This window comes from Salvelinus sp. IW2-2015, linkage group LG27 (genome assembly GCF_002910315.2).
Source record: "Salvelinus sp. IW2-2015 linkage group LG27, ASM291031v2, whole genome shotgun sequence".
In the NCBI taxonomy this organism is placed as follows: Eukaryota; Metazoa; Chordata; class Actinopteri; order Salmoniformes; family Salmonidae; genus Salvelinus; species Salvelinus sp. IW2-2015.
The window spans coordinates 17,923,162-17,949,102 of record NC_036867.1 but is presented as its reverse complement, the minus strand read 5'-3'; the positions used below and the strand labels follow the sequence as shown (position 1 = coordinate 17,949,102).

General features: G+C 39.9%; 1 long non-coding RNA gene and 1 other non-coding gene across 2 annotated transcripts; one reads left to right on the top strand and one right to left on the bottom strand.

The window, feature by feature from the left end:
• The first annotated feature begins 1,178 nt into the window (after positions 1-1,178).
• On the top strand, positions 1,179-23,993 carry LOC111953224 (uncharacterized). Its single transcript, XR_002875838.2, has 5 exons — positions 1,179-1,401; positions 2,149-2,235; positions 4,770-4,843; positions 18,452-18,639; positions 23,043-23,993. It is a non-coding gene; the product is annotated as an uncharacterized lncRNA (long non-coding RNA).
• On the bottom strand, positions 14,015-14,174 carry LOC111953982 (U1 spliceosomal RNA). Its single transcript, XR_002875940.1, has one exon. It is a non-coding gene; the product is annotated as a U1 spliceosomal RNA (small nuclear RNA).
• Positions 23,994-25,941: the final 1,948 nt, after the last annotated feature.

Below are 25,941 nucleotides of genomic sequence, written 5' to 3'. Positions count from 1 at the left end.
CTGTGATACCATTCAATTACACATTTGAGCACACGTGAAAACATTATCTCAATCTGAAATAAACGTGACAGCGTGGGGATGCAAAATTTCAACAGTTTTTCACACGTGAAAAAGCTATTCCACATGGGAGTTCGATTTTCACGTGTTGGTTTTTCAGCAAAAACATGTTATTCTCATTATCTATCTATTTATGTATCTATCCTATGTATCTATCCAGTAATAACTTTCTTTTAACAGCTTTATCATTTAATTAAGAAATGAATGTATGGTTGAAGTAAGGGATAAACACCTGGGATAAAATAAAGTTGTTTAATTTATTTTAAACTTCAACAATGCCTCCTTGTCGTTTATACTCTACTATTACAGTTGGCACATACTGTGGTATTCTAGTAGGAGAGTGCATAAAAGTGTAGTATGCTAGTCTGAGTGTATTTATTTGAGATGAAATATGTGATCTATCTGTCCCACAATCCAAAGTAATAAGGTTGATAAACTACACTATCAAAGTAATAACACCAATTATTTTACTAAATTTAAGTTTGACTATATTTAACTGCTTGGCTTAAGTAAAACATTTTAAACTTCTTCCACTACCCCAAAAATATGTGTTAAGAGTTAAAGCAAGTTCCACCAATTTTTCTTCATGGTCAATTACCAGTCAATTACCATATATGGTCAAGATGTCGGGACGCACCCTAATGGGATTGTCAAGAATAAAAATGTTACATTTCATGATAAACTGTAGCCTCTGTGAAAGGATGTTACAGAATTGATAACTGTCTGTCTGCTGGCATTTTGCTCAGTTATTGCATGTAAAATGTGCATTACATACATTCAAATAATTACTTCAATTGTGCATTCATTCAGTTGAGGATTCATCCAGAATAGGTTCACTACACTAACATATCCACAATGCACTTTATTTCACAATAGATGGGCTAGTCAAGTGTTTTGACAGTTCTCCCAATTCTATTTTCAAGTTCAAGCTTGACACAGTTAAACGTAGCCCAGCCTAATGATTCATTTCAACCTCAGCATTCGAGCACGAGGGCTATCATTATGGCCTTTGTCATTGGATGCCAGGTTCAGATTCACAATGCCATTGGCTCTTTGGCTGTCAGTCTGAAGTGTTGCTCATTTTTTTGCGCGGGTCGTGCACGCGCAACACAGACAGGCACGTAACTGTTTTGAGACTGTCTGGAGTCTGTCTGAAACTGAACAAATTGGAGATGGAGTTTTAAGTCTCCATCTAAATTGATAAGAAATAATGAATTCAACATGGGAATTTACAATCACTCAACAACGCTAGCGATTGAATTACCGCGCAATATAAATCAATATTTAGGCTGACGCTTTGAAAGTTTTTTCAATGTTTATCATCAGACAATTCATTATTTACAGGTAAGACAACCAACCGTCTGTAGAGCGCGATAGGCTACTATTTTATACAAGCTTACTAAATAAATGCTATCGTTCATTGCTGTTAAAATTAATATGTTATGATAAAGAATCGGAAATGTGTTTTTATATAAAAAAATAATCAACAGACATCACATGCTGATAAATTGACTTCATTGCTGTATATAACGCATGCCTTATGTGATGTGAATTATGCACTGCCAAACAGACAACAACAGAATTGTTGCTTTTGAGGAAATATGCATCCCTCATTCTTCGTCCTGTTGCCTACTTTGGAAGATGCGCAGGTGACGCACCTTTGCTCACGTGAATACCTATTAACCATTTGAGCACCTCACAAGAGAGTGCCTCTTACTTGTTCAGCATTTTCAGAGCCAGAGGATGATGGCCCTTTTTAAATGTTACACGAGTAACAGTGTGTTATGCCGAGTTCATGGGGTAGTCGGAACTAGGAAACTCGGAAATGTCCGACTTGCTAACTGGTTAAACGTGGCACGTGTATGACTACAACCATTTAGCAAGTCGAACATCTCAAAGTTCCGACAAGCACTTGAACGTTGGATACATGTTACTCCCAAATATTTGTAATTTGTTGATGGATTACGACATTGTTTTACAACAACATTGTAGGCTAAATTAGGAATTTGAATTGATGTAGTGTAGCTGCACTGCGCGTGTGGTAAATACCACGCCATTGTTGGCATGTGCTAGTGTGCTCTTAACCTGCAGGTATCATCTTCTTCCGTCCTGACAAAAAGCCTATTTGCCCGAAGTTTAAGCCTAATGGAGCGTTTCAATGGAGCAGTTATTTGAAAGGTTAGTTCTGGTTGAAAAAGTAAATTACAAGTAAATGATGATAAGTTAATTACTGAGGTATTGTACAATTGGCGTCTACCTGTTAAGGTAAGGCAGGATAGCACATGAGATGGCCCATAACCCAACAAGTACATTCTAAGCTACCAATTGCCAAACGAGCTCATAGTCATGAAAATTGGATGTTGGAACTGTGTCAAAACACGAGTAACAGGTAGCAGTTTTCTTTGTTCACACAATCAATGTAATAGCCTATAGCCCACAAATTGTTACTTCAGGTAAGGCAATATAGCCCTGAAGATTAACCAAAACGTGATTTGTGTCAGCCAGTAGATTTATTAGCCTATGTTTATTAGCTGTAGTCTTCTGTACCTGTCTAAGGTGGTTTCTTGTCATCTCTTGCCAATCACTGAATTTGGTATAGGACACTAGAATTACTGTTAAGTTTTTGTTGAAGAAGCCATTTGAATTGACTGTGTTTAAAAAAATGAAATTGTGTAGCCTGAAACATTTACATAGTTCATAGATTTTTCCATTGCATGCACAATAAGCTTCTACAAATTTGACATTTTAGATAAGAAGGTGCTCTTCAGCGGGTATATCCACATTTTTTGTTGCCTCGGTCAGAGATTCTACTTTGCATGTGAAATAGACACCTTTGCTTTGTCATTGTAGCTGTCTAAAGAAACAGTAGTCACATGACTTGGAAGCTACCCTCCCACCCGCCTCTGGTTTGACAGGACAAGATGGCGGCTGCTGAAATCTCAAAGCATTGTTATTTTCTATCGCCTATTGATTCTTTGGCTATTTGATGAATGTAATGAGACAAACCTTGGACAGAATACTTGAACACAGTGCGGTTATCTGCGATAGATCAGAGAAAGCATAGATTTATTTGTTACTGCTGAATGTAAAGTGAGCATTCATTGCACCAAAACCCCCTTTTTTGTTTCTTTGATAATATAAAAATAATTCTGGGCACTGTTAGTCTCTTTTTCCCACATCAACCCTGTTGTTCATATGCACACATGATATGGACTATCCCACTGTCTGGTTTTGTTTATCTATCAGCAAAAATATCCATAGTATTCAGTCTTACGCCCCTCGTCGTCACAGTAGAGGGTAGTGACAGAGTTCAGAAAATGAGCAGGGCAGCCTGGAACTTTGAGATCTTATAGGCACAGCCATCAGCATTTTGCTCATGGCACATAGTGGCTCATGGCATTATAGTTTGACATAATAACTGATGCAAGTGATAGACATGTCTTTGATGCTGATTCTGATGTAACAAATGTGGTTAATGGACACAAGATCTCTTAGCCTACATTTAATGTGTGGTTTTGTACACTTTTGACTTTATTATCAGAAGGAGTTGTAATGACAAGTTAATGATGTACAGTATACCTCTAAAGAGAGATCGTAATAGACGCAAGGCCTCTTTGGGTGTTGTTAAACACCCATCAGGGTGCAGTCTGACTGTAATCGCTGGCTCTGTGATGTTTATCTGTGAGTCTTATCAGTGACCGGCCTGGACAGATCACTTAATGATCACCTGCTAAAGCTTGATTTGTGCATCTGCTGTCCAACCTCACCCTCACTGAGTCTTAAAGCAACTGTCTCGAGTTTATATTAATCTATGACCTAATTAATATGACCTATAATTACAATATGAGTGAAAAAGTTTTCCTTCCAAAAAATGGTAATTAAAAAGAAGCCTTTCTGTGTTTGAATGGCTTGGGCGTGCCCCAACGACAGAAGTGTGGGCGTATACCGGTCATTAAAGATATTAATGCTAGTAGACCGCTGATTGGCCATTTCATTTCACTATCCTCTGTGAGGAAATGGCAAGCATTTTCAAAACTGTCTGTTTGAGATACAAGTTTAAGGTGGGGTTTTTGAAGTGTTTCTTTCCCCCGCCAATGTATGCTTTGGCCACATACGAGTATAGGATGAGTCAATAACGTTATTTGGGTATGAATTAACAGAATATGAACTTTTAAAAGTGAGATTTTCACAGGACAGATACGTTAATGGTTTTTGAGTGGTTTAAGATTATGTTTCAATGTAGCCTAACTTGGGAAGTTTTATCTTTGCAGGTTTGTCCCCAATCTGACCTGAAATGGTTGACATGTACAATATTCCAATTGCAATTAGAGAGGGAGAAAAACATTGCATGCTCATGGTGATGGTCTGTCTGTAAGCATGTTCATGACGGTCCAATGGACCTGGTTTAAATAAAAAAAACACACAATTTGTGTACGATGACATTGTAACAAAATCGGCTTCCTTTGGGAAACCTGCTATGCTCATCAACATATATTTGAAATACATTTTAAGTAAATTTTTCACAAACACTTTACTGAAAGCAGACAGGTACAATGGATTATAATGCAATTATAATGATTAAGAACATTTCAGTTACACTTAAAATAGACTCTGTCCTTAATTTCATGTCTTTAATCCTATGTCAAGCATGGGTTCTTTTTTTGTTTTTCACATTAGCAGCATATTAAAATGTTTGTTGTCTTTGTTTACAGAAGGCCCTTATGACATCTTGAACCCTGTACATAAACCCCATGTCTGTGGTGAGGACACTGTTCCATGGCTGATGGTAAGAATATTGTTGACCTGTTCGCTAAAGCACATTTGGGCATGTTGCAAGGAGAAAATAGTAACGCTAGGAATGCTATAAGGTGTTGGGTAAAGAGAGCAAGTGTTATTGCCTTGGGGGAGCATGACTGCTTCACAGGCTAATATTAACAGAAAATGAGTAGCAGCTTTCATCGTCAAATCTGTTGCTGAGAAATGGCACTTTGCATTCAGCTCTGCAGTCCATTCATTTTCAGCGACCACTTCTAATAAACTCAGATTGTTGATATCTTCTCAAGATAATTACACAATGTGGATCTGAAATCAGATAACTTTTCACCAGAGGCTTTTAGCTGGGGGACAAAATACTGACGTATATCTCAGAATCGTTTTACTACTCTGTTATCGGTTCCCTTTTGCTTGCCTCGCTCTAGTGGCCGCAGTCACGATTTACATTCTAGCATCATGGAAATGCCCAGAGAGAATGTGGTTCATCTTAAAGCCATTTTTCTATTTTATTTTAACACTTTTTTGGGGAGATCTCTGTGCTCATACATTATATTACGGTAGGTTAAATTTGGTTGTTTAATCTTTTATCAGTGCACTGCACAACAGCGACACCAGCCAATGCTGCTTTCTAAATGGCTGGTTGTTTTTCCTATCCTGACTACGTAATGACGCTGCATTCTGGAAACAGGGCGTTTCCTTTGATATTGGTGTGGCATAGTTTTTGAATCAAAGCCTTTGCTGTATTTGAAAGGGTCTCCTCGCAGTCTGCCAGAATATGGGCCCACTTGCCTCTTCCCCCATGGCTGCACAAGATCATGACTATTTGCACAGCTGTACTCTTTGCTGGTCTTAGCTGTCGAAAATTCAAGGCCAGCATCCTCCATTTTATGGTGCAGCCGAAGGGGAAAGAGTTTGCGCTGTAATGTAGCTACTGGATCAGGCTAATTGAAAATGGAGGGTTTATGATTAGGAAGCAATACAATTTCTACTAAAAAAACGATATGCAACTGAACAATGTTAAATCGTCAGTGAGGGAACTAATATGAACATCCTGAACATGGATTTATGTTTTTTTATCTTTATTTCATCTTTTTTCCCCCCTTCGTACAAGGTCGTTCGATTTTTAGATGATGGCATTGAGACGGGTAACCATTCACTTTTTATTGGCTATCCCCAAAAGTTTCTTGTCCAAAATTGCATCGAATGTTATCATATGAATTTGAATTTGTGGTTGACTGTTCTCCACAGTTAAATGATATGATTTTACATTTGATCGCGATCCAACATATCCTATGATTCAAAATTAAGTGAAACGTATAAAATATAAAACAATTAAATTAAAAGATTTCACTATATATATATTATTTTTCTTCAGTTTTCAGGTTATTTACAACAGGTTATCCCGTTGTTTTGCAATGTCTTAAAATAAACATTTAACCCCGATAAATACAGATAGTGTGACACATGCAGACCTATATATCCTAATTTAAAAAACATACCAAATCGTGTTATCTTTAGTATCAAATATTATCAGATGCTGCTTCTATAATACATATTAAGAAAAAATGTGTTTGGTAGATTTTCAAACCAAATTATTATTTATTGTTAAGTTGAAAAATTGCAATCGAATTAGATGTACACATATACAGACCACAATATATAATATTAACTGATTAGATTATTGTAAAATACGTTACTTGGCATATAATTTAATATCTTTTTTTTTGTTGTTGCAATTTCCCATCGTTATTTGACTGCTTTTCAAACAAAGGTTACCCAACAATTTTTGTACTTTAATATTGTATCTTTTAGCAGTCATTTGTTGTAACACAGTGCAATATTTACTGCGACTCATCATTACTGCAAAACTCAAACGGTATATATGGGGATATGATGAGTGTACTTTTTGCAGTAAAGGTAACTTTTAATGTTTCAATCAATTATTGCACTTTAACTGACTGGAGGTTGCATGAGGAATGAATTAACAAATCAACTCGATCCCTGAAGTGGACATTTGCAACTAAACCTTTAAAGCTATAAAACTTTGAGTTTGCAGTTTTATAGTTGCCCGCATTATCTTTGAATTACTTGTAATTACCTTTCTATATATTATTTGCCAACATGCTTTTGAACAAGCAAATCATGATCAGGCCTTTAAAAAGTAAAAAACTAAAAGTGAGAAAAAAAATGGTATACCAAAGAGAATCCATAAACGGTACATCTCCTTACATTTCTCTCTCTGTTCTTTGAATAGTCTGGTTGAAAGTATTTCATAGTGTAAACTTAACATGTTCTCATATAGTAAAAACTGTAGCTACAAACTATTTTCTAATTGTGGGGTGTAGGTTTCTGGTACCTCTGACTTTCACGCTCTGAATGGTGGCCTTGGTTTTACTGTTAAAAAAAAAGTTTTATGGAGGTCAACCTGTGTTTCTATACCACCTAACACAAGAATGGCTGCCAGTGACACGTTAAGCTGGCATGCTACTCCCACGCCACAACAGTAGAAAGAGGACTGTTGGTTTGTGTGCGTGTCAGGATGTGGAGGGCGGNGGGTTGGTGGTGGGGTAGGAGAATCAAGCTTCGGCTTAATGTCAGGTTGTCTGCACTATAGTCCTTGATTTTTCACTGTTCGCTCAAACTTCTTGACCTTTGGGGTGAGACAAGGCAATGCCCAATACAGTTGTGTTTTGTGCACTGAGTTTTGTGCAGTCAGATTTCTGGGGCACATTTGGGTTTGGAAAACAAGGGCTGATATAACAGGCATTAGAGATAATTTGACATTGGGGGTTGTGGCTGAAGTATTTCCTCAACAACCAAAAATGTAAAGATGTCCTAAAGTTTGAAACAACTAATGACTGAGCATTAGTAAAATGTTGTACTGTACAAACAGTACAACAATAACGCAAATTCTGCTGAAGAATAATATAACTTTATTTGGTGTTAAACTGTGTTATTATTATGAATACTCAGAGGTTTGAAGTAAGTTACGACAGGGTTGGCTGTGTTACAAAATACATGTGTATTCATTTCTAGGCAGCTGCGATAGTTGGAAGTGTGTGTTTCGATATAAGGAAATGTATTTCGAAACATAATGTAACAATCTACCATTTAGCCTCTGCTCTGCTCCCTTGGAGCTCACTTGGTAGAGCATGGCGCTCACAACGCCCGGGTTGTGGGTTCAATTCCCACGGGGGACCGGTATGAAAATGTACGCACTGGATAAGAGCATCCGCTAAATGACTATACATGTAAAATGTAATCCACTATATATAAGTAAACTAACTTTGTTTTTACCGTTGTCTAAAGGGCTATCCATATATAGGGCTATGGGTATGAATTTAGAAAAGACACATGTCCCCTGACCTTATATTAGTATTTTCTGTGTTTTATGTCCAAATCATCACAAAGTCACTAAAATGTACTGCATAGCTTAATTAATACAGTTACTTTAAAGCTAGAATCCTTAGTTGCTACATCCATTTTTGGACTTTTGATTCTTAAAATAATATAATTTGTAAATGCCTCATGAGCTTAGTTCAGATGTCGTACGCCATCAGTACCCCAAATATACTCCAATGTTTGTAAACAAAGTAAATGTAAACAAACGGTGTATAGCCTCAAAGCATGGTTAAAACTATAATGGCGCTATCATGGATGGTCAGGCCGTGCATCCATAGCTCTGTCTATGAATTTGAGTGGTTACATTTCTCCTGGCCCAACCCCCAGCTTTTTACCAAAACAGAGGTAGGGTGTCCGCTTTGTTATTATTTCAAATAAAGATTCTAGCTTTAAGATGACATCAAATGCCAAAAATACTCACATCAGGGATATTGTCAAAATTGCTAAAGAGTAAGCATTGGTCATGTAAACAAAACCAAAGCAAGTATTGTGGTCTTGTCCATAGACTGCTTACATGGTAAGGAAACCAATGTATGTATTTTTGTAATTTGAGTGAACTATCCCACTTTTAAGGTCTTGATATTTAGGACACTTTCTCACACAATGTTTCTTCTGATATTACAAGGCCGGAACCTTCACGAAATGTAAAATCATTTAAGGAGACATTGTAATAATAACAAATAATACTGTGTCATGTTTGTACAGTACACATTTCACGTTACTCATGCGTTCAAGTCTGGTACGCGTGTACCAGGATCCTGGGCGAACTTCTCAGACATTAAAGCCTACCTGATGAGGATCCGCTTTCGACCTCACTAATAAATGAGAGAATTGATCAAGCCGTCTTGAAAGTTGTCTGCATGACCCCTCTGTATGTCTGGGACAGGCAGATCTTTGATTACTGGGAGGTCATCTGCAATAGGATGGACATGTCGCTCAAAAGTCAAAGGACAAGGTTAAGACAATGATGATGCCATGCGTTTATCCGAAATAGCAAGAATGTCTTGAAGTCATTGAAGGTCCTCTTTTGACTAGTCTCTATTTGAAGTGTCGGCCTTTTATTCGGGTGGGAGGGGCCCTTTAGACGGAAAAAGATGAGCGGGACAAATAATATATGCCAATGGAAACATGGAGTAAACATCAGCTTTAAAGTACGGTTGCGACCGTGCTATTTAGTTTGAATGGTAAATAAGTGAATGGTTTGTTTCAGATGTTGACTGCGCTGCTCCGTGTGAATGCTAAGTGCTTTCCCATGTTCCACTGTTCTAGATGCAGCTGCTGGTTTTAGGATGTGCACACACAGCATGTCCTTCCCACCCAGCTGCGTAACACTGACAGCTCCAGCAATTCCCCCTGTTTTCATTTGACTGCAAATCCTTCAGCCACTGCCTTTTAAATGGGGTGTACTCATCTATAAAACTCTCCATAAGAGTAAAGAAAAAGCGGTATGGGGTGGGTGAGCAACGTCTGACTGCGACCCCTAGCCTTGAAGACTGTCCAGATTGAATAGAGAGAACTTTTTGGCTGGAAACTTTTGTCCTCGGGTGGCGTCTTATGTTAAACACGTTTTGTTTTCTTACTACGAAGTGCATCACTTTCGTCGTAAGATACAGTACGACGCATTCATGCCATGTCGCTGCCATGGTAACTTTTTTTTCTCACACTTTAGTGTTCTTGGGATAAATTGGCCAATGGCACAGATGGGCATGGGTTGCTTTCATGCTATTCCGTTGTTATTGTTTTGTTTATAGGAAAATCTGGAGGTGTCGGTTTTGCAGATTAATGAAATGGACTGTTTCTCTCTCTCTCTCTATACAAATTTGGTTGAACTACTTGTACTTTTTGACTGACCATTAGTCAGCTGAGTTTTTGTTGTTGTTGAGATTACATAAAAATATCTCAAAGGAAATAAAATACAGTACATGGCCTATCACCTGCATAGTTAAGTTAGCGACCATCCTGGAGTATTCCTTCCTACGCGCTTCCTCGTATGCTTGGCACTTTTCGTCCTGCATGTGTGTTCGTATATTTTCTTAATTAGGGTCTCTCATTAGCTTCAGCTGGAATACCTGCTCTCTCTCCTAAAGCACTGTGACCTTTCGTGAATTGACGGCCAGGCAGAGCAGAGTTAGAACCAGTCTCCCCCGCCGGTTCCTCATAACTAGAGTACGATGCACCATGACTAATTAGTAAATCTCACCTCGCTCAAAGGTGGAGGAAATTCTTTATTGTACAGGGAGGGTAAATGCCCACCTGCTGCAAACCCGTGGAAACCCACATCAGTCAGGAGACCTTTAGGGTGGATTTCATATCTCACTGAGCGCGAGCTAGCATGCCTTTGGATTGTTTTAAACATTTAACTCCACAGAAGTCAAAATGAGCAAGGGAAATGCAGACTGCACCATGTCCTTTCTCCTGTCACACAATGGTGTGGAAAGGTCAGGCCTAATGAAGTCAGAGGTTTAACCCCTGGTATTCAGTGACTGTGCGCGGGCCCCCGCACCACCTCACCCCATCAGCCATGTGGGTTAATCCCCTTTTGATGCTAATTGATAGGCAATAACACAATCCTTATCCAGGAGCTGTGTTTTGTCTTCCACAGCCCAACTCTCAGAGTGTCGGTGACACAAGGTGGTAAAGCGCTAAACCAAATGTGAAATTGATATTTTTCATGTTTGTGTGGCTTTTATTTTTATAGACACTTACAAAGTGCTCAGTGTTCAGTTTGTGTCATCTGAGGCTCTTAGCAGGGCTTACTGCCATGACCTCTAGGATCCCTCATTGATCTCAATGGTAAAGTTTGTTTTGACTTGACCTCTTTCATCTTCAACACCATCTTATGGATGGTTGCACAGCTGTAAACTGTTGGCTAATTACTCACTTCAACAAAGTTTTAATGAGTTGGTTGGACTTGGAGGAATCACTTGAAAATGGAGGAAGCAGGAGTAACATATTATTCCATTCTCTGTACTATTGGTCACCTGTGGGGCCGTTACATAAGCCCTATATTTATCAAGCAATCAGAAGCTCAAATATGAGCACCAATTGAACATCATTTTCATGAAAAATTGAAGTTTGATCAATATTAAAGGGATCTTCCGGCAGAATTATATTTTGTGTCAACTCTCAGTTGCTGTATGCAAATGTCTAGCGGTGCAAATGCAGTGTTACATGGCATTTTTGACCGAGCACTATGTTTGGGTGACTAGGGCATAATTAAAGATGGGTTTATGATCATGTCAAGTCTTGTGCATATTACAAAAAAGTCTGGTGAAGTCCAGTTTATTAATAAGGAACCGCATATCAGTAGAATACTCAAGTTTATGAGTCAAATGTGGCGTTTGTCTTTTTTTCCTCTATTTTACCCATTTTTCATAAAACATCACATTTGATCCTCTGGTTTGCCATCTGGTAGCTTCACTCTCCCCCTTTTTAAGCGTTTTGCATGTTTTTCCGTGGCGCTCATTGTTAAAGACTTTGCTTACTTTCATTAACTTCAGGACTGTGGGCAAATAGTGGTGCCAAGGAAACCACACGCTATGTCTTTTGGATAGCCGTTATGCATCGGCAGCTCGCATCACACCAGGCTGCAATGGAGTTAAGCGTTTTATTTCGACTGGAAAGCTTTTATCTCTGTTTTTATTCGTTACTTTTAGCAGAGATTGTGCATAGCGAGAAGAAAAACAGTTTCCAGAAGGGTTTCGTCAATAGGTTTTTTTAGAATGTTGTTGGAGTAAACAAAAGTGGAGTAGGTTAGACTGCCATTTCCACCAGTCTCTTCAACTAGCACAATTAAGCAGGCTGTTCCTGCAGTGTACAACAACACACTTTGGCTGGGAAATGCCAGGTGTCGTGTCTGTTCTTGTTCATTTCACACAGTGACTCGAGTCCCTCCCTGGAACGCCATTCGCTGGTCTCCGTAGGATGGAAGTTGTTTTCAATTCGTTTGTTACCAGAAGTAATGGGCAACCATAAGACCCGATAACGTCATTTGTTGCACGGAAAATACTCATATGGAACAAACGCTAATTACAACTGGGACTGTGCTCATATACTCCACTTGACTGCAGACACCTACCCTCTTCATGCCACGCACACCCATGTCATCCCAAAACGGTCGAAGTGAACTGAGTCAGTCTCAGACATCCATCTGTAGACCTCACCCTTAACCCCCAGACAGACAGACACACACACACACACAATCGAGATGAAATCACAACAGCGCTATCACAATGCCCTTTAGCCTTAAAGTGTCATTTGAGGAGGAACATGTCATTCAAAGTGATTACAGTCCAGGATGAACTGACGATCATGGATTCAAAGTCTTATCGTTCAGCACACGTTTCACCCTTAAGAATGTTTCACTGGTACCTGGAGGATTATTGAACCACGTAAAGAAATCTTCGGAATATTGCTACGGTATGACATTTACATTTTGGTCATTTAGCAGACACTCTTATCCAGAGAATAGGGGAGAACGGTTGGTCGTCACACTTTCTGCTCGCGTCTGTGCTTTTTATTGACAGCACCAGTATATCACCATTTTCAATATTAGGAGAAAGGCCAATGTCTTGGGTTGAAATGGGGACCCGTTTTATCCACGTATCCTATTCCAACATGTAGTTATAAGCCATCAAACACACCTGCCCCATCGCGGGTTTGGTTGTCACACAGTATGGGGTCGGTTGTCACACAGTATGGAGTTGGTTGTCGCTATGATTGCTAGTAGCTTATTTCTTTTGTAAGAGGAAGTGAAGCGATATAGCAAACAAAGTCTTAGAAATAGCCAACTCTCTTTGATCGAACGATATTCCTAATATCGTTCGATCAAGAATTAGAATAACATCTGACATTTTGAGAAACGTTTTGTGTGTATGTGTGTGACAAAATACATGTTTTTGAGAGAGAGAAAGGCAACGAAGGGATCTCTTTACATTCCAATCAACCAAACAAGTTCTACAGGCCCCAGTTTTATCCCACCTGGACTACTACCCAGTTATATGGTCAAGTGCCACAAAGAAGGACACACCGATAGGCAATTACAGTTGGCCCAGAAGAGACCAGCACGGCTGGCTCTTAACTGTACATGAAGGGCTGATATCATTAACATGCATGTCAATCTCTCCTGGCTCAAAGTAGAGGAGAGATTGACTGCACCACTACTTGTCTTCGTGAGAGGTATTGACGTGTTGAAAGCACCGATCTGTCTGTTCAAACAGCGAACACACAGCTCCAACACCCATACGTACCCCAGAAGACAAGCCACCAGGGGTCTCTTCACAGCACCCCAAGTTCAGAACAGAGGCTAAGAAACACACAGTACTATAGAGCCGTGACTACATGGAACTCTCTTCCACATCAAATAACTCAAGCGAGCAGTGAAATCAGATTAAAGAAACGGATAAAACAGCACCTCACGGCACAACACGGACTGTGAAGAGAGACATACGCAAACACAATCTAACACACGCACTCTACATACACACGTTGTACAATTGTATTATTGTAATAGTGTACATTTTAAATTGTAAATTTGTAATAATATATTGTATAATTGTTTTATTTATGATGTAGGCTGTTGTTGTGATGTAATTGTTTTATTTCTGTTTGGACCCCAGGAAGAGTAGCTTGGCAGCAGCTCAAATCAAAATCAAATCAAAGTGTATTGTTCGAGGACACAGATTTGCAGATGTTGTCGCAGGTGCCGTGAAATGATTGTGTGTCTAGCTCCAACAGTGCAGTAATACCTAGAAATACTTGAAGTAATACCTAGCAATACAGTCATGGGAGAGCGTGGACGCAGTCCCCCACTACCACAAATTATGCAGTCGAGATTCCCACATTTGGGGAATTCGCAGGGGTCAGCATGGCCGGAGTACAATGGCTGAGACTCGCCCTAGGTGAACCTCATTCGTGATCAAGGTGTCTGCCAGGTACAGTAAGTATTTAATGGGGATCCTAATGAATACTAAATGGCACAAGCGCAAAAGAGCTTAGGGTGTATTGTGTACTGGCAGGGGCAATGTTGATAGTGACAATCAACCCTACATTCCATGTGCTCATTAAGATGCTAGTTACCACATGGTAACTAGCATCTTAATGAGGGTGACGATCCGAACTCCGAAATAGGTTTGAAATATAGCTCTCCATTTTCTCCTTTCAACAAGATAATTGTTCATGGATACTCTCATAATTCAAAGATGTACAAAGAAAATACCAATAATTCATTTTTTAAACTTTCACCTATGAAAAATATAAATTCCCCTCACCTCAATGTTTTGTCATGCTGACATGAATTGACCAGGTGGATGAGTTCTTACACAGTGGCATTTAGATTGAGAGTAAATAGCACTGTAGTAAATAGCACTATGTCAATCAACCCGTGAGACCTCCAACCCTGGTCTCCCCTAATCATATCATGATGCCTGATAATGATAGTTATGTAATTGCAATGTTCTCTACAATGTTCCACAAAGGCTTGATTTTGTTTCATGTCTAGTCGTAGACAACATTTGATGAGTTCTCTGGAGATCATTGCAATCTGCAAGGATTTTCAGCTTCTGAAACGATACATAGAGACCAGTTTCTGTCCAGTGTCTTTTCAAAGATGGCCATCCATTCCTCCAATGGGGATACAATGGATAAAGTGTTAAGGGGCCTCCTCTCTTTGAGGATGGCTGGCCGGTTGGATCCTACACTGTACATGTCCAGAGAGACACCATTCAAATCCCTTATATTGGCCAAGAAGAGACATCGGCCTGTCATTGTTGAGAAAGGACAAGCTTTGGTAATTATCACCTTCAGATCAACCAGGTATAATTTTGGCATCAAAATAATTAACCCATTCCTTTCTACACTACAGCAATGTATTTGTCAATTCAACGACATTCTCAAATGTTTGATTAATTAGGAATTCAAATGTGTGGTTATTAACAGATGGCTTGAGAGTAGTGCTCAACAGCCGAATTTAGATTTTTGTTGTTTTCTGTTGTTCTGCAGCAAAATCCATATTTACATAAATCCTCCAAAATGGTTAGAGCCCATCTGACAGAGCTGTACACACTGGCTTTATTTGCAAATGCAGATTGGGTCCCAATCTCTGGGCTGAATGTGTGAGGCTTTACTGTATGTTTGCTTATCTGTCCAGCCATCCCATCTATTCAAATAGCATCCCTTTAATTAAAGGGAGGCGTGGCTCGCTGGGCTTATTCTCTTCCTGGGACCCTTTCTCTTATTTTGGAGACCAGATGGCGGAGGGGCACAGAAGCTCCCCTTTTGTGCAGACAGCCCCTGTGAAAAGAGCCTCTCCTCCCTAATGTAATCAGTGGCACCGGAAGGGTCCATTCTGGGCTGTGAAAGGAGACAATTTGGTCTGGACACGTCCAGATTAGAGAAACACAGAGTTCATCTCCCGGCCCTGCCCCCTTTGACCAGGGCCCTGGCACGGAGTAGCGTCAGCTTTGATCAGTGGAGGGAGGAGGGCGACGATCCGACCTGCCTTCTTTACCCTGTACTTGGCTGCTGCTGACACCTCCTTCCGGAAAGAGCCAGGGGGGGTTGGCCTGGGGTGGTGGCCACCATGACCTGTCTAGACAGTGTCGCAGGTTGCTGTGGTGTTGCCAAGGGGAAATGATGAACTCTGACCTTAAATGCAGTTGGTTAAGAGTCACTCTGGTCATCCAAAAGGATGTTTTTTATTTGGAGGGGTTGGGGGGTGGGGAAAAAGGGCGGGGGTGTGGATGTGACCCACATAATATACAATCTTCTGGAAAGGATCACTAGCATGAATGCATGAATGCAAAAGTTTTTCTGAAGTTTCATTTTATTTGTATTTATTTCGTTTTCTGTGAACATATGTGGCGCTAACTGTTCTGAGAAGCAAACAAACATTTAGATTTAATAGGTTTGTTAGCAGATTATACCTGCTCACTTGGGGACCAAGACATGCAGATGATCTACATGGGAGCTTTTTTACAGGATGTTCAGTATTTTACAGTTGGACTTCCTCTGACATCTAATTTCATAAAGTTTTCAGTAAGTTATCTTTTTTGAATATATATATGTATATGTATGTATGTATGTGTGTGTGTGTGTGTGTATACATAAATAAATGTATTACTTTGGTTATGTGTAAAGTAACCCAACGTACTTGTATTCTGTTATTATAATATTTCAGTAATTTGTGATTTCCCCCCCCCCCCTTAACTTTATGTACAAATACAGTGTAATAAGAAGGTAAATGGTTTTTAAAAATGTTTTTTTTTTTTAACAAATCTTAATAGACTCAAAGGCATTGCATTGTTTTCTTACAAGTTGACTAAAAAACAGTATCACTGTTTTTGTTTTGAGGGACACGAATTGATATCCATTTGGTCTGTTGCCAGTTTTGACTCAGCTTAGCCACCCACTTGACTATATGAGAACAGAATTGATCAAATATTGTCAAATAATTCAGTTATTACACTATGGTTTCTCGATTTAATATATAATTGGTCACAAAACGTGTCTACGTAGTTTGCCGACTTTTGCTGCGCCTTGTGTAAAATAAAATCTTCTGCAACACATGCATATTTACAATGCACATTTTTTAAGGAAAACCCCATTCATGTAGCGTTATTACCACATAGTACCACTATTTTCTCATAGTCTGTGATGACTGGCGCCTATTCACCGGCACACAGCCAGCTGCAGGAAGCAGTGGTTGTTCCTGTGGAATGGTGGGTGTAGTAATTCTTCCATCATGGCCGCCATTGCCACCCCGCCCTCTCGCCTGCCACTCAGGACTAGCAGTAAAATGGAGTGAGCGAGACTAGAGAGCGATGCGCCCACCACTGCTATGTGGCTGCTGTGGCACACTCCACTGAACCATAACCCTTCCCGTTCACCATACCCGAGCTTAGGGGCGCTCTATACGTCTTAAGGTGCTTTTAAACGGTGTTAAAGCACGGTAGTGTACGAAGGAGAGAGTTATTGTGTGAGTGAGTGCTTAGGGAATGAATCGTTTGCATAGGACAGCACAGGTAGAAGATACTACTGATACAGATGATGGGTAGCCTAGCCCGCCACCATTTTCTCAATGACTGTAACCACAAGAAATGGTTGACAGTGCAGGCTGTTCAGAGGCTCAATGATAGAATTGATGTCGCCATGGTAATGTGTGGCAGACCGCACAGAAGTATATTGATCTGGATTAGCGAGTAGTTTTATTTGCGAAAAATGACTAAGGTGGCTGTTTTTGCGTTTGTCTAGGAAGCAACCAGGGATAACCATCCCAGTGACGACACTGGTTGAAATTATGTCTTTTTAACCAGTTTTACAGTCAAAATGACGTCTTTTTAACCAGTTGTGTAGTTAAAAGGATGTCCTTTTTAGCCAGTTTTGCTCACTGGGATACAGTAACCGGTACATCATGCGGTGAGGCTTATCTTATTGCATTGGATATGTTTTTGTTATCAGCACTAGAGATGGAGGCGAGGATGTTTTATGCACAATTTCACCAGCTCCTCTGTTTAGCATTGAAATGTCTTCCTGATGATTTATGTGTTATCTACCAAATCAATGTGGGCAAACAGAGATTTGGTTATATGATCATATCTTTTTCCGCTTACATAACACGGCTGCGCCATTTTTCTGCGGTATCATGTCTCCGATAATCCTTCGCGTCACCATAGAACACTGTGTCATTTGAATTCCAGAACTGTACTGTATCGCAGAAGTAGAATGTGTTTTTGCAGTGTAGGGAGGGCAGGAAGTGGTCTGAAACATGGTAACCCTTCAAATGGGTGAATATATTTGACCTTCGGTTCATTGTGGTGATTATACACCATTGATGCCAAATGACTGTTTTACGGAATACGATAACAAACCCCATTTGCGATACTCTTATCTGTTTGCTTCTAAGTCACTATACGTATTACATGCATGCTATTTTGTTGCTCATGTGCACCAGCAACTTTAGATGTAGCCTAATTCTGGGATTGTTCTTTACAATATATTGACGAACCTGAATTTTGCCTGAAATTAATTGTGTGATGGAGTATACAGCGCATTGTCATCCAATCTACACACAATACATAGGAAAAAATAGGTTGGATCATGCAATAGTGTTAAAATTAGGTTGGATCATATAAATCAAAGTTCTATTTTTAGGCACCCCTGGTAAATATGACATTCTCATTGGTTCACAATGTATATTTGTTTCTTTGTTTTTTTTTCACAGCGTGTGAGGAGGATGGCTGTGCTCTGCACCACGAAGAAGATGTCATGCTGAGGATGGGTTTCTGCACTGATGTTGTTGGTGTGATGTACTGTAGCGGTGGCTCTCTCACGTGTGTCTCTGTTGGCCATGATGCGTAACCATAGAGAGTGAGTGACAGCCTGGTCCCCACACAGCATAGGGGGCCTGAGGTGAGTAGGATGTGCCCTTGGCCCTGCCTGTCTGGCTACCTTTGTTTCTCTCAGCAACACAGACACATACAGAGCCTTCAGAAATTCAAAATGGCTTCAATAAATAAAACATTCTCACCCATCTACACACAATACCCCCATAATGCCAATTGTTTGCAAATTTATTGACATTGAAATACAGAAATATCTCATTTCTCTGAGTCAATACTTTGTAGAAGGACCTTTGGCAGCGATTTACAGCTTTGAGTCGTCTTGGGTATGCACAACTGGGTTTGGGGATTTTCTCCCATTCTTCCATGCAGATTTTCTCAAGCTCTGTTAAGTTAGATGGGGAGCGGCGGTGAACAGCAATCTTCAAGTCTTTCCACAAAATTTCAATGAGATTCAAGTCTAAGCTTTGGATGGGCCACTCAAGGACTTTCACATTCTTGTTCTGAAGCCATTCCAACATTGCTTTGGCTGTATGCTTGGGGTCATTGTCCTGTTCTAAGGTCGTTTCCACTCTGAAGCAGGTTCTCATCAAGGATTTGCCTGTATTTGGCTCCATTCATTGTTCCCTCTGTCGTTACCAGTCTCCCAGTCCCTGACACTGAAAAGCATCCCAATAGCATGATACCGCCACCACCATGCTTCAAGGTAGGGATGGTGTTAGACGGGTGATGAGCTGTGTTTTTGTTTTTCTCCAGACATAGCGCTTTTTGCATACATTTTTGTCTCATGAGAACACAAAATATTTTTGCCTTATGCATTCAGAGTCTCACGTGCATTTTTGCAAACTCCAGGTGTGCTGTCATGTGCCTTTTTCTCAGGAGTGGCTTCCGTCTGGCCACTCTCCCATAAAACCCAGATTGGTGAAGTATTGTAGAGATTGTTGTCCTTCTGGCAGGTTCTCCCATCTCAGCCAAGGAACTCTGTAGTTCTGTCAGAGATTTCATTGGGTTCTTGGTCACCTCTCTGACCAAGGTCCTACTTCCTCAGTTTAGTCGGACGGACAGCTCGTCTGGATAGTTCTATATTTTTTTCCATTTCCCAATGACGGAGGCGACTGTGCTCTTGGAAACTTTCAAGACTCTAGAAATTGTTGTATACCCTTCCCCAGATCATCACAATTCTATCTCGGAGATCTACTTACTTACTTAATGACTTTATTGTTTTGTTGCAGTATCATGTACACGTTTAAAGTGGCATTTAAAAAGAACTCCACACTAAACATCGCACACACTGAGGGATGCAAAAGAGAATACATCTGTTTTGGGGATATAAAGAAAGAAGAAAAATGACAATGTTCGGTGTTAAAATGAAGGATTTGAATATGGTACGGAATATTGACTATGAGAAACCTACCTTCTCTCGCTGTGTATCCCACGGTTTGGCACCATGAGAGATTGATCATGACAGTTCAGTATGGAACAAATTATGTGCCGACTCCATTTCCTATGTTCATGATCTGCGGCATGTTTGTCAGTGCTCCCAAAATGGTGGGTCAAACCCAACCGCATACTGTGGCCAATTTCTACTCGGGAACGTTGTTTGTGGGGTTTAAAAAATATATTGAATGTCTAAAAATCACAGCAACAAAGTTTGGGAACCACTGTTCTAGTATTGCCGAGTTCAGCACTTAGTTCATCAGGGGGTCTCAGATTGCTTCTGTGATAACTGCATCATGGCTGCGTTTACACAGGCAGCCCAATTCTGATCTTTTTTCCACGATTTGGTCTTTTGGCCAATCACATCAGATCTTTTTCAGAGCTGATCTTATTCGTCAAAAGACCAATTAGTAGTAAAAAAAAAAGATCTGAATTGGACTGCCTGTCCAAACGAAGCCCATGACACGCAGGGTGTCAGAGTCTGTGCTAAAAAGGTTTATTAGTCAACTCCAAATTATAGACTAGGTGTAGAAATGACTGAGGTGTAATGAAAAATCATACAGTGCAATGAACATGCTTTCAAAGTAGTCTGTCCATACTCCTCCTTTCATAATCTGTTATGTAAGTGAAATGTGAATAGAAACCATAACATGAAATAAATGAAAAACCACCTGCAATGCTATTGTATTTCACTGCAGCATTTATAAACATTGATCAGAAAGTTTTTATGTGGGTTATGTCATATGTGGACTCAGAATGTACTCTCAGCATTGGAGGAAAAAGCTGTTTGGGCATGGAAATTGTGGGGAATTGGAGCTAATGCTTTATTGACATTCATTTTTGACTATTTTCTCTGAGCCCTACTGCCAGTCCCTCAACAATATCGTAGCATGTTTTTACTTTTGCAAGTGAATCGAATCGTCCAGCAATTGAAATTAATTATGTCTGGTATGCATCCATCAATCAATCAGCAACCTTATTTCATTGGTTAGTTTAGTCCAGGAAGTGGTTTTAACAAGTTTCTAGATAATTAAATTCCTTGGGATATCTTCTCTTTTTTTTCTTTAAAAAAAAAACTTTGTTAGTGAAAATGCTTCCTAAGTGGGAGAATGGGTAGGGTGGCCTACACCAGGAAGGGTCATTCGATATCCTACATGAGAAAAACAGCCAAATGGAAAGTTCCCTAAAAACTTCTAGCATTCCGATGAAAACTATCCCGTGTCTCTTTTGCCAAGGGGTCACTCAAACACAGTGTGTGAAATGAGAGTTGCCTTCTGTGCGACTTCTTAGAAGGCGTCCGCGTCTCATTGTCTGCCCAGTCAACTTCTACAGGCCCCAGTGCCCTGAGTCCCATACATAAGAGATCAAGGGTTACCAAGGTGCTATTGAGAGAGAAGGGCTCAATGTGAAAGGGGACAAACTGGACCACAAAATACTAATTTCCTTTGCATGTTAGGTGCCCTGGTGGGGATTCAGACAGGGTCACTGACACAACTGCTGGAGTTGCTGTTTGTAAACGGTCCCCAGCTCTGTGCATGTGTGTGTGTGTGTGTGTGTGTGTGTGTGTGTGTGGGTGTGTGTGTGTGTTGTGTGTGTGTGTGTGTGGTGTGTGTGTGTGGTGTGTGTGTGTGTGTGTGTGTGTGTGTGTGTGTGTGTGTGTGTGTGTGTGGTAGCTTGATAATGCATTGAGGTGGTTACCCAAGGAAAGTTGGACCTGACTATGGTCAAGCAGTGCCAGACAGAAGTACCTCATTTAGAAAGGTAAAAGGTGCATCTGTCCACTCGGGTTCTCTCCACAATGTCCAGTCACTGAGCCCTGGCATTAACTTGTATTCTAACAAGATTAAAATATATTTGTCCTGGGGATTAGCATAGTTAGGTGCCCTTTTGCCTTCTTTTTTTTTTTGCGGTGGTGCGGTGACACTGGGCTTTGATCTGTGTTGCGTGGCAAGGGTCCTGGCTTGGGCCTGGCCATTCGAGTGCCAAGTGTGAAATTGGCCTGATGTCATCCCCATTCTCCACCTTTTACATCTTTCACCACTTTAATTATGTTTCCGCTACAAAGCCTGGGCACCTCGAAGCAGATTCCACTCGAGCTATAGGAAGCATTTAGAAACTATGGTGAAAGGACACAGTAGGGGAGGGTGAGGGCAAAGCAGGATGGGATCCTAGGTAGGCAAGGGACATTAATACTTTTCTGTTATTTTCTTGTTATCTCCCGCTTCCTCTTCTTGGTCTCTCTCTCTCTCTGCCACCTAACTACCTGTTGGTGGAGAACTTTTGAAAAGTTCTGTGAACTTTCAAAGCAATTACTTTTACTCTCCTTTTAAAATGGTTGTTTTTTGAAGTCCGCATTTTAATGCAGGCCTGCATGTTCATACAGTTGTTTCTTAAGGCAATGTGCTCCCTCAGTTATTTAACTAAACATTCCTCTAAATGGGAACCAATAATGTTTTATTTGGATAGGTAGCTCTCAAACACAGTAAAGTTATGATGGTTTCTAAAACATTTTCTATGCTTACATTTAACCTTCACACGACAAGCAATGGGTTCGGGCTTAGCAGTATTTTTGTTTTTTGAAGTGTGATGGGGTTTTGATGTTGGGTTTGAAACTTTGGAAATTGACGGAGGTTCCCATCGAAAAGCTGCAGAAGTGTGTGGGTGTGTGTGTGGACGAGAGGGAGGGAGGGAGGGGGGGGGAAGAACGGAGGGAGGGGGGAAAGAACAGAGGGAGGGAGGGAGGGAGGGAGGGAGGGAGGGAGGGAGGGAGGGAGGGAGGGAGGGAGGGAGGGAGGGAAGAACAGAGAGGGGGAGAAGAAATGGGGGAGTGAGTTTGGTTGCGTTTGTGGGTGAGAAAGTACTGTCTATTGAGAATGGGTTACTGTGGGGTGGGGTGGGGGAGGGGGGGGGGAAATGAGCCACCTGCAGCCATGACAGGAGGATTTGACCTTCATTGGTCTCTCTCTCTTTCCTTCTCCCTCCTCTTTCTGTCTTACTCTCTTCTTCTTTCTCCTTTCCTTTCCCGCCTGGCCACAGAACCACAGACTCCTTTTCAGAAGCAGTGAGGACTGACCAGTCTGCAAGCGAGACACTGGCCTTTCTCCCATCATGCCAGTCACTGACTGTTCTAGGCGTTTTGTTCAAAGACTAGTGCCACAAGTATGGAAATGCAGATAAATCATTGTAACAAATGAAAGAGGGAAAAAAAGGGTTAAATGCCTGGAAATGGTCACCGTCCACCACTTGTACCACTACCTGGTGCATTTTGTTTTGAAAGTTTTGCCAACATTTTCAGTTGTTGACGGATCTGTAGAGCGGAGGTATCTTTCTACACACGCAGATTATGAGAGCCCTCAATGTAAATAACATATTTTTGTTTCTTTGAATTTAAGATGTCATTAACAATGACCTATCACAGTTTGCTGATGATATGCCCGAATGTACTCTTTCAGATAAACATTCTACATAGTTTGTTAGATATGGAAACATACAACTGTCATGTGACGTTTACGAGAAAACAATCAAAACTGTATAAAGCAAGTCTGTTTAGTATTACGTTTTGCAGGCTATATGTTATTTGGGTAATTCATAGAAGCTCTGTAAGTATGTAAAACATGTTTTGTTTTTTATATTTAAAAAAAAATATCCACAGTATATGTATTGTCTTAATCAAGTATCCCCCAACAGTCCGAATGGAGGAGGAGTCCAATGGCAGTTTTGGTTATATTGTGATGATTGAACAAGTTGAAGCAGTCGTAGGCTGGGATATAAGGCCCACCTGACTAGTATGAGGAAGAATCTGGAAACATAGCAACATTTATCTCAAATGATATCCAATACATTTGATCCATCTTTATTTTGTAAAAATGTTTTTGTCAAAGTGATGAGAAAAATATTATTCACCATTTTGTGTAATGTTGTGATTTGTCCTTCTCATAATAAAAATGAAGACGTACTCAAATGTGATGTCTTTGTTTTAAAGTTGTATGTTTGTGTCACCTTTTTATGAACTAACCTGACCTGTGTGATGACAACACAAACCTGGGAATGTAAAGCTATTGGATGAAATTCACTTTACGATTTTTCATGAGCAAACATCACGGTTATAAGACCTACTTGGAACATATCCCAACCTTATACCAGCTTTGTTGTGATAGTGCTATTTTATTGTAGGCCATTGTAAATGAAAAAATGTTGGGTGTCATTATTCCTTTTTATTTATCTAGTAGTCTTATTGATAAGGTAACTGTAATGCCAATGGTCTTGAGAAGGGAGTGTCAGTTTGGGGGAGTACTAGGCCTAATAACAGCTCACCACTTAAACTAATGCACCCTTCTGGGCTGGACCTAACCTCTCTGGGGTAGTAATAGTTGCAACAAATGGTGGCAAAATCCAAATCATGTAAATATTCTAGATTTTTGCTTTTCGGTTCATTTTATCATTGACCTTTTTGGTCGAAAGGTTACTACAAATAACATTGGTGATTTTCCCAGTGGTGTTGCCAAAACAATGACGCCATCCAAATGGACTCCTTGGAACAACTCTGACGTCACCCCCATTGAAGTTGAAATGTAAAACAGTTAGGTTAAGGGTTAAGGTTCGGGTTAGGATTAGGTTCAGGTTATGGGCAATGTTTGATGTAAGGATAGTGGCTAGGGTTAGGGTAGGGCCATCACAAGGATCCCGGATAGCACTAACCATTTGTCAGTGGAGGGTCAACGTTTTCTTTCCGATTTTTCTGTGTTTGCATAGAGATGGCCATGTCTCACAGGCGTTCATATAAATGGAATGAATTCATTCTATTTCCATGGTTAAGTTATCCTGGACTCTGAATTATAGAAAAATGATGATGCCAGAGAAGTTTTAAGTGTATTATCTTCGAGGTTTATTTACTTTTCTTTTCCAGTTTTTCAGGAGGAAGTTAATTACACAATGAATACATACATGATACAAACGATGTACATTATACCAAAGAATACTTTGAACATAAAATAATGAAAAATAACATTGTATAATACTACAACTCCGTGTTGTAATTTCATTTAAACATATTAGCCTAGGCCTATAGATAGATATTCGCTGATGAATATATTCTTTATGTCATACCAGCAGTTTTCATAAAGGCAATAATCTTGAATCAATAATCTGCATTTTGAAGTGATAGGCTACTGCTTCTCTGAATCGGCAGTTCTGTTTCATAAAAAGTTCTCACTTGAAATTTAAGGCAAAGTGTGTTCAGTTTGGTGGATTTTAATTCACACACACTTTTCCCAGATACACAACAAAACAATTAAAAGGCAAAAGTCCACAATTTGGTATGGATACAGTCTAAAAACTTAGCTCGATCATACTCTCGTCGACAAAAAACAAAGTTTATAAACACAGTTATTTGCCCAAGTATAACAAATTGCAGCTTTCATGCAAAGGCCCCATAAACCAATTTCATTCACGAAAAGAAGTTATTGCAAGATAAAGAAGCAGTGTAAAAACCTCAGAAGTCTACTCTAAAGCAACACCGGTCATTGGATAGATTTTTTTTTCTCTTAATATAATCTATATAAATACACATATGAAGTCCTTTCAACAACAATAAAAGAGATTTTCAACAATTGTTATACAGTCACTAACGATTTCGCCTGTTTAATGATATATATGGATATGTATATGAAATAAAATTTATATAGAGAAAGAGTTCCATGGGATGTATATAGACCATATGTTCCGATACCTTGTGTCGGTCTACTTTTGATAAAATAGACCTATAATACTTTCAGCCAAGAGTGCATTAAACGTTTTGTCATCATTGTCATTATGCTACAGAGTTGTCTCTCGCGTTATAGGCAGGCAGCATTATAATAATTCAAAACATTTTGCTACAAAAGATGATTTATATTGCTCTTCAAAAACTATGTATAGAGACCTCGGTGCATTGATA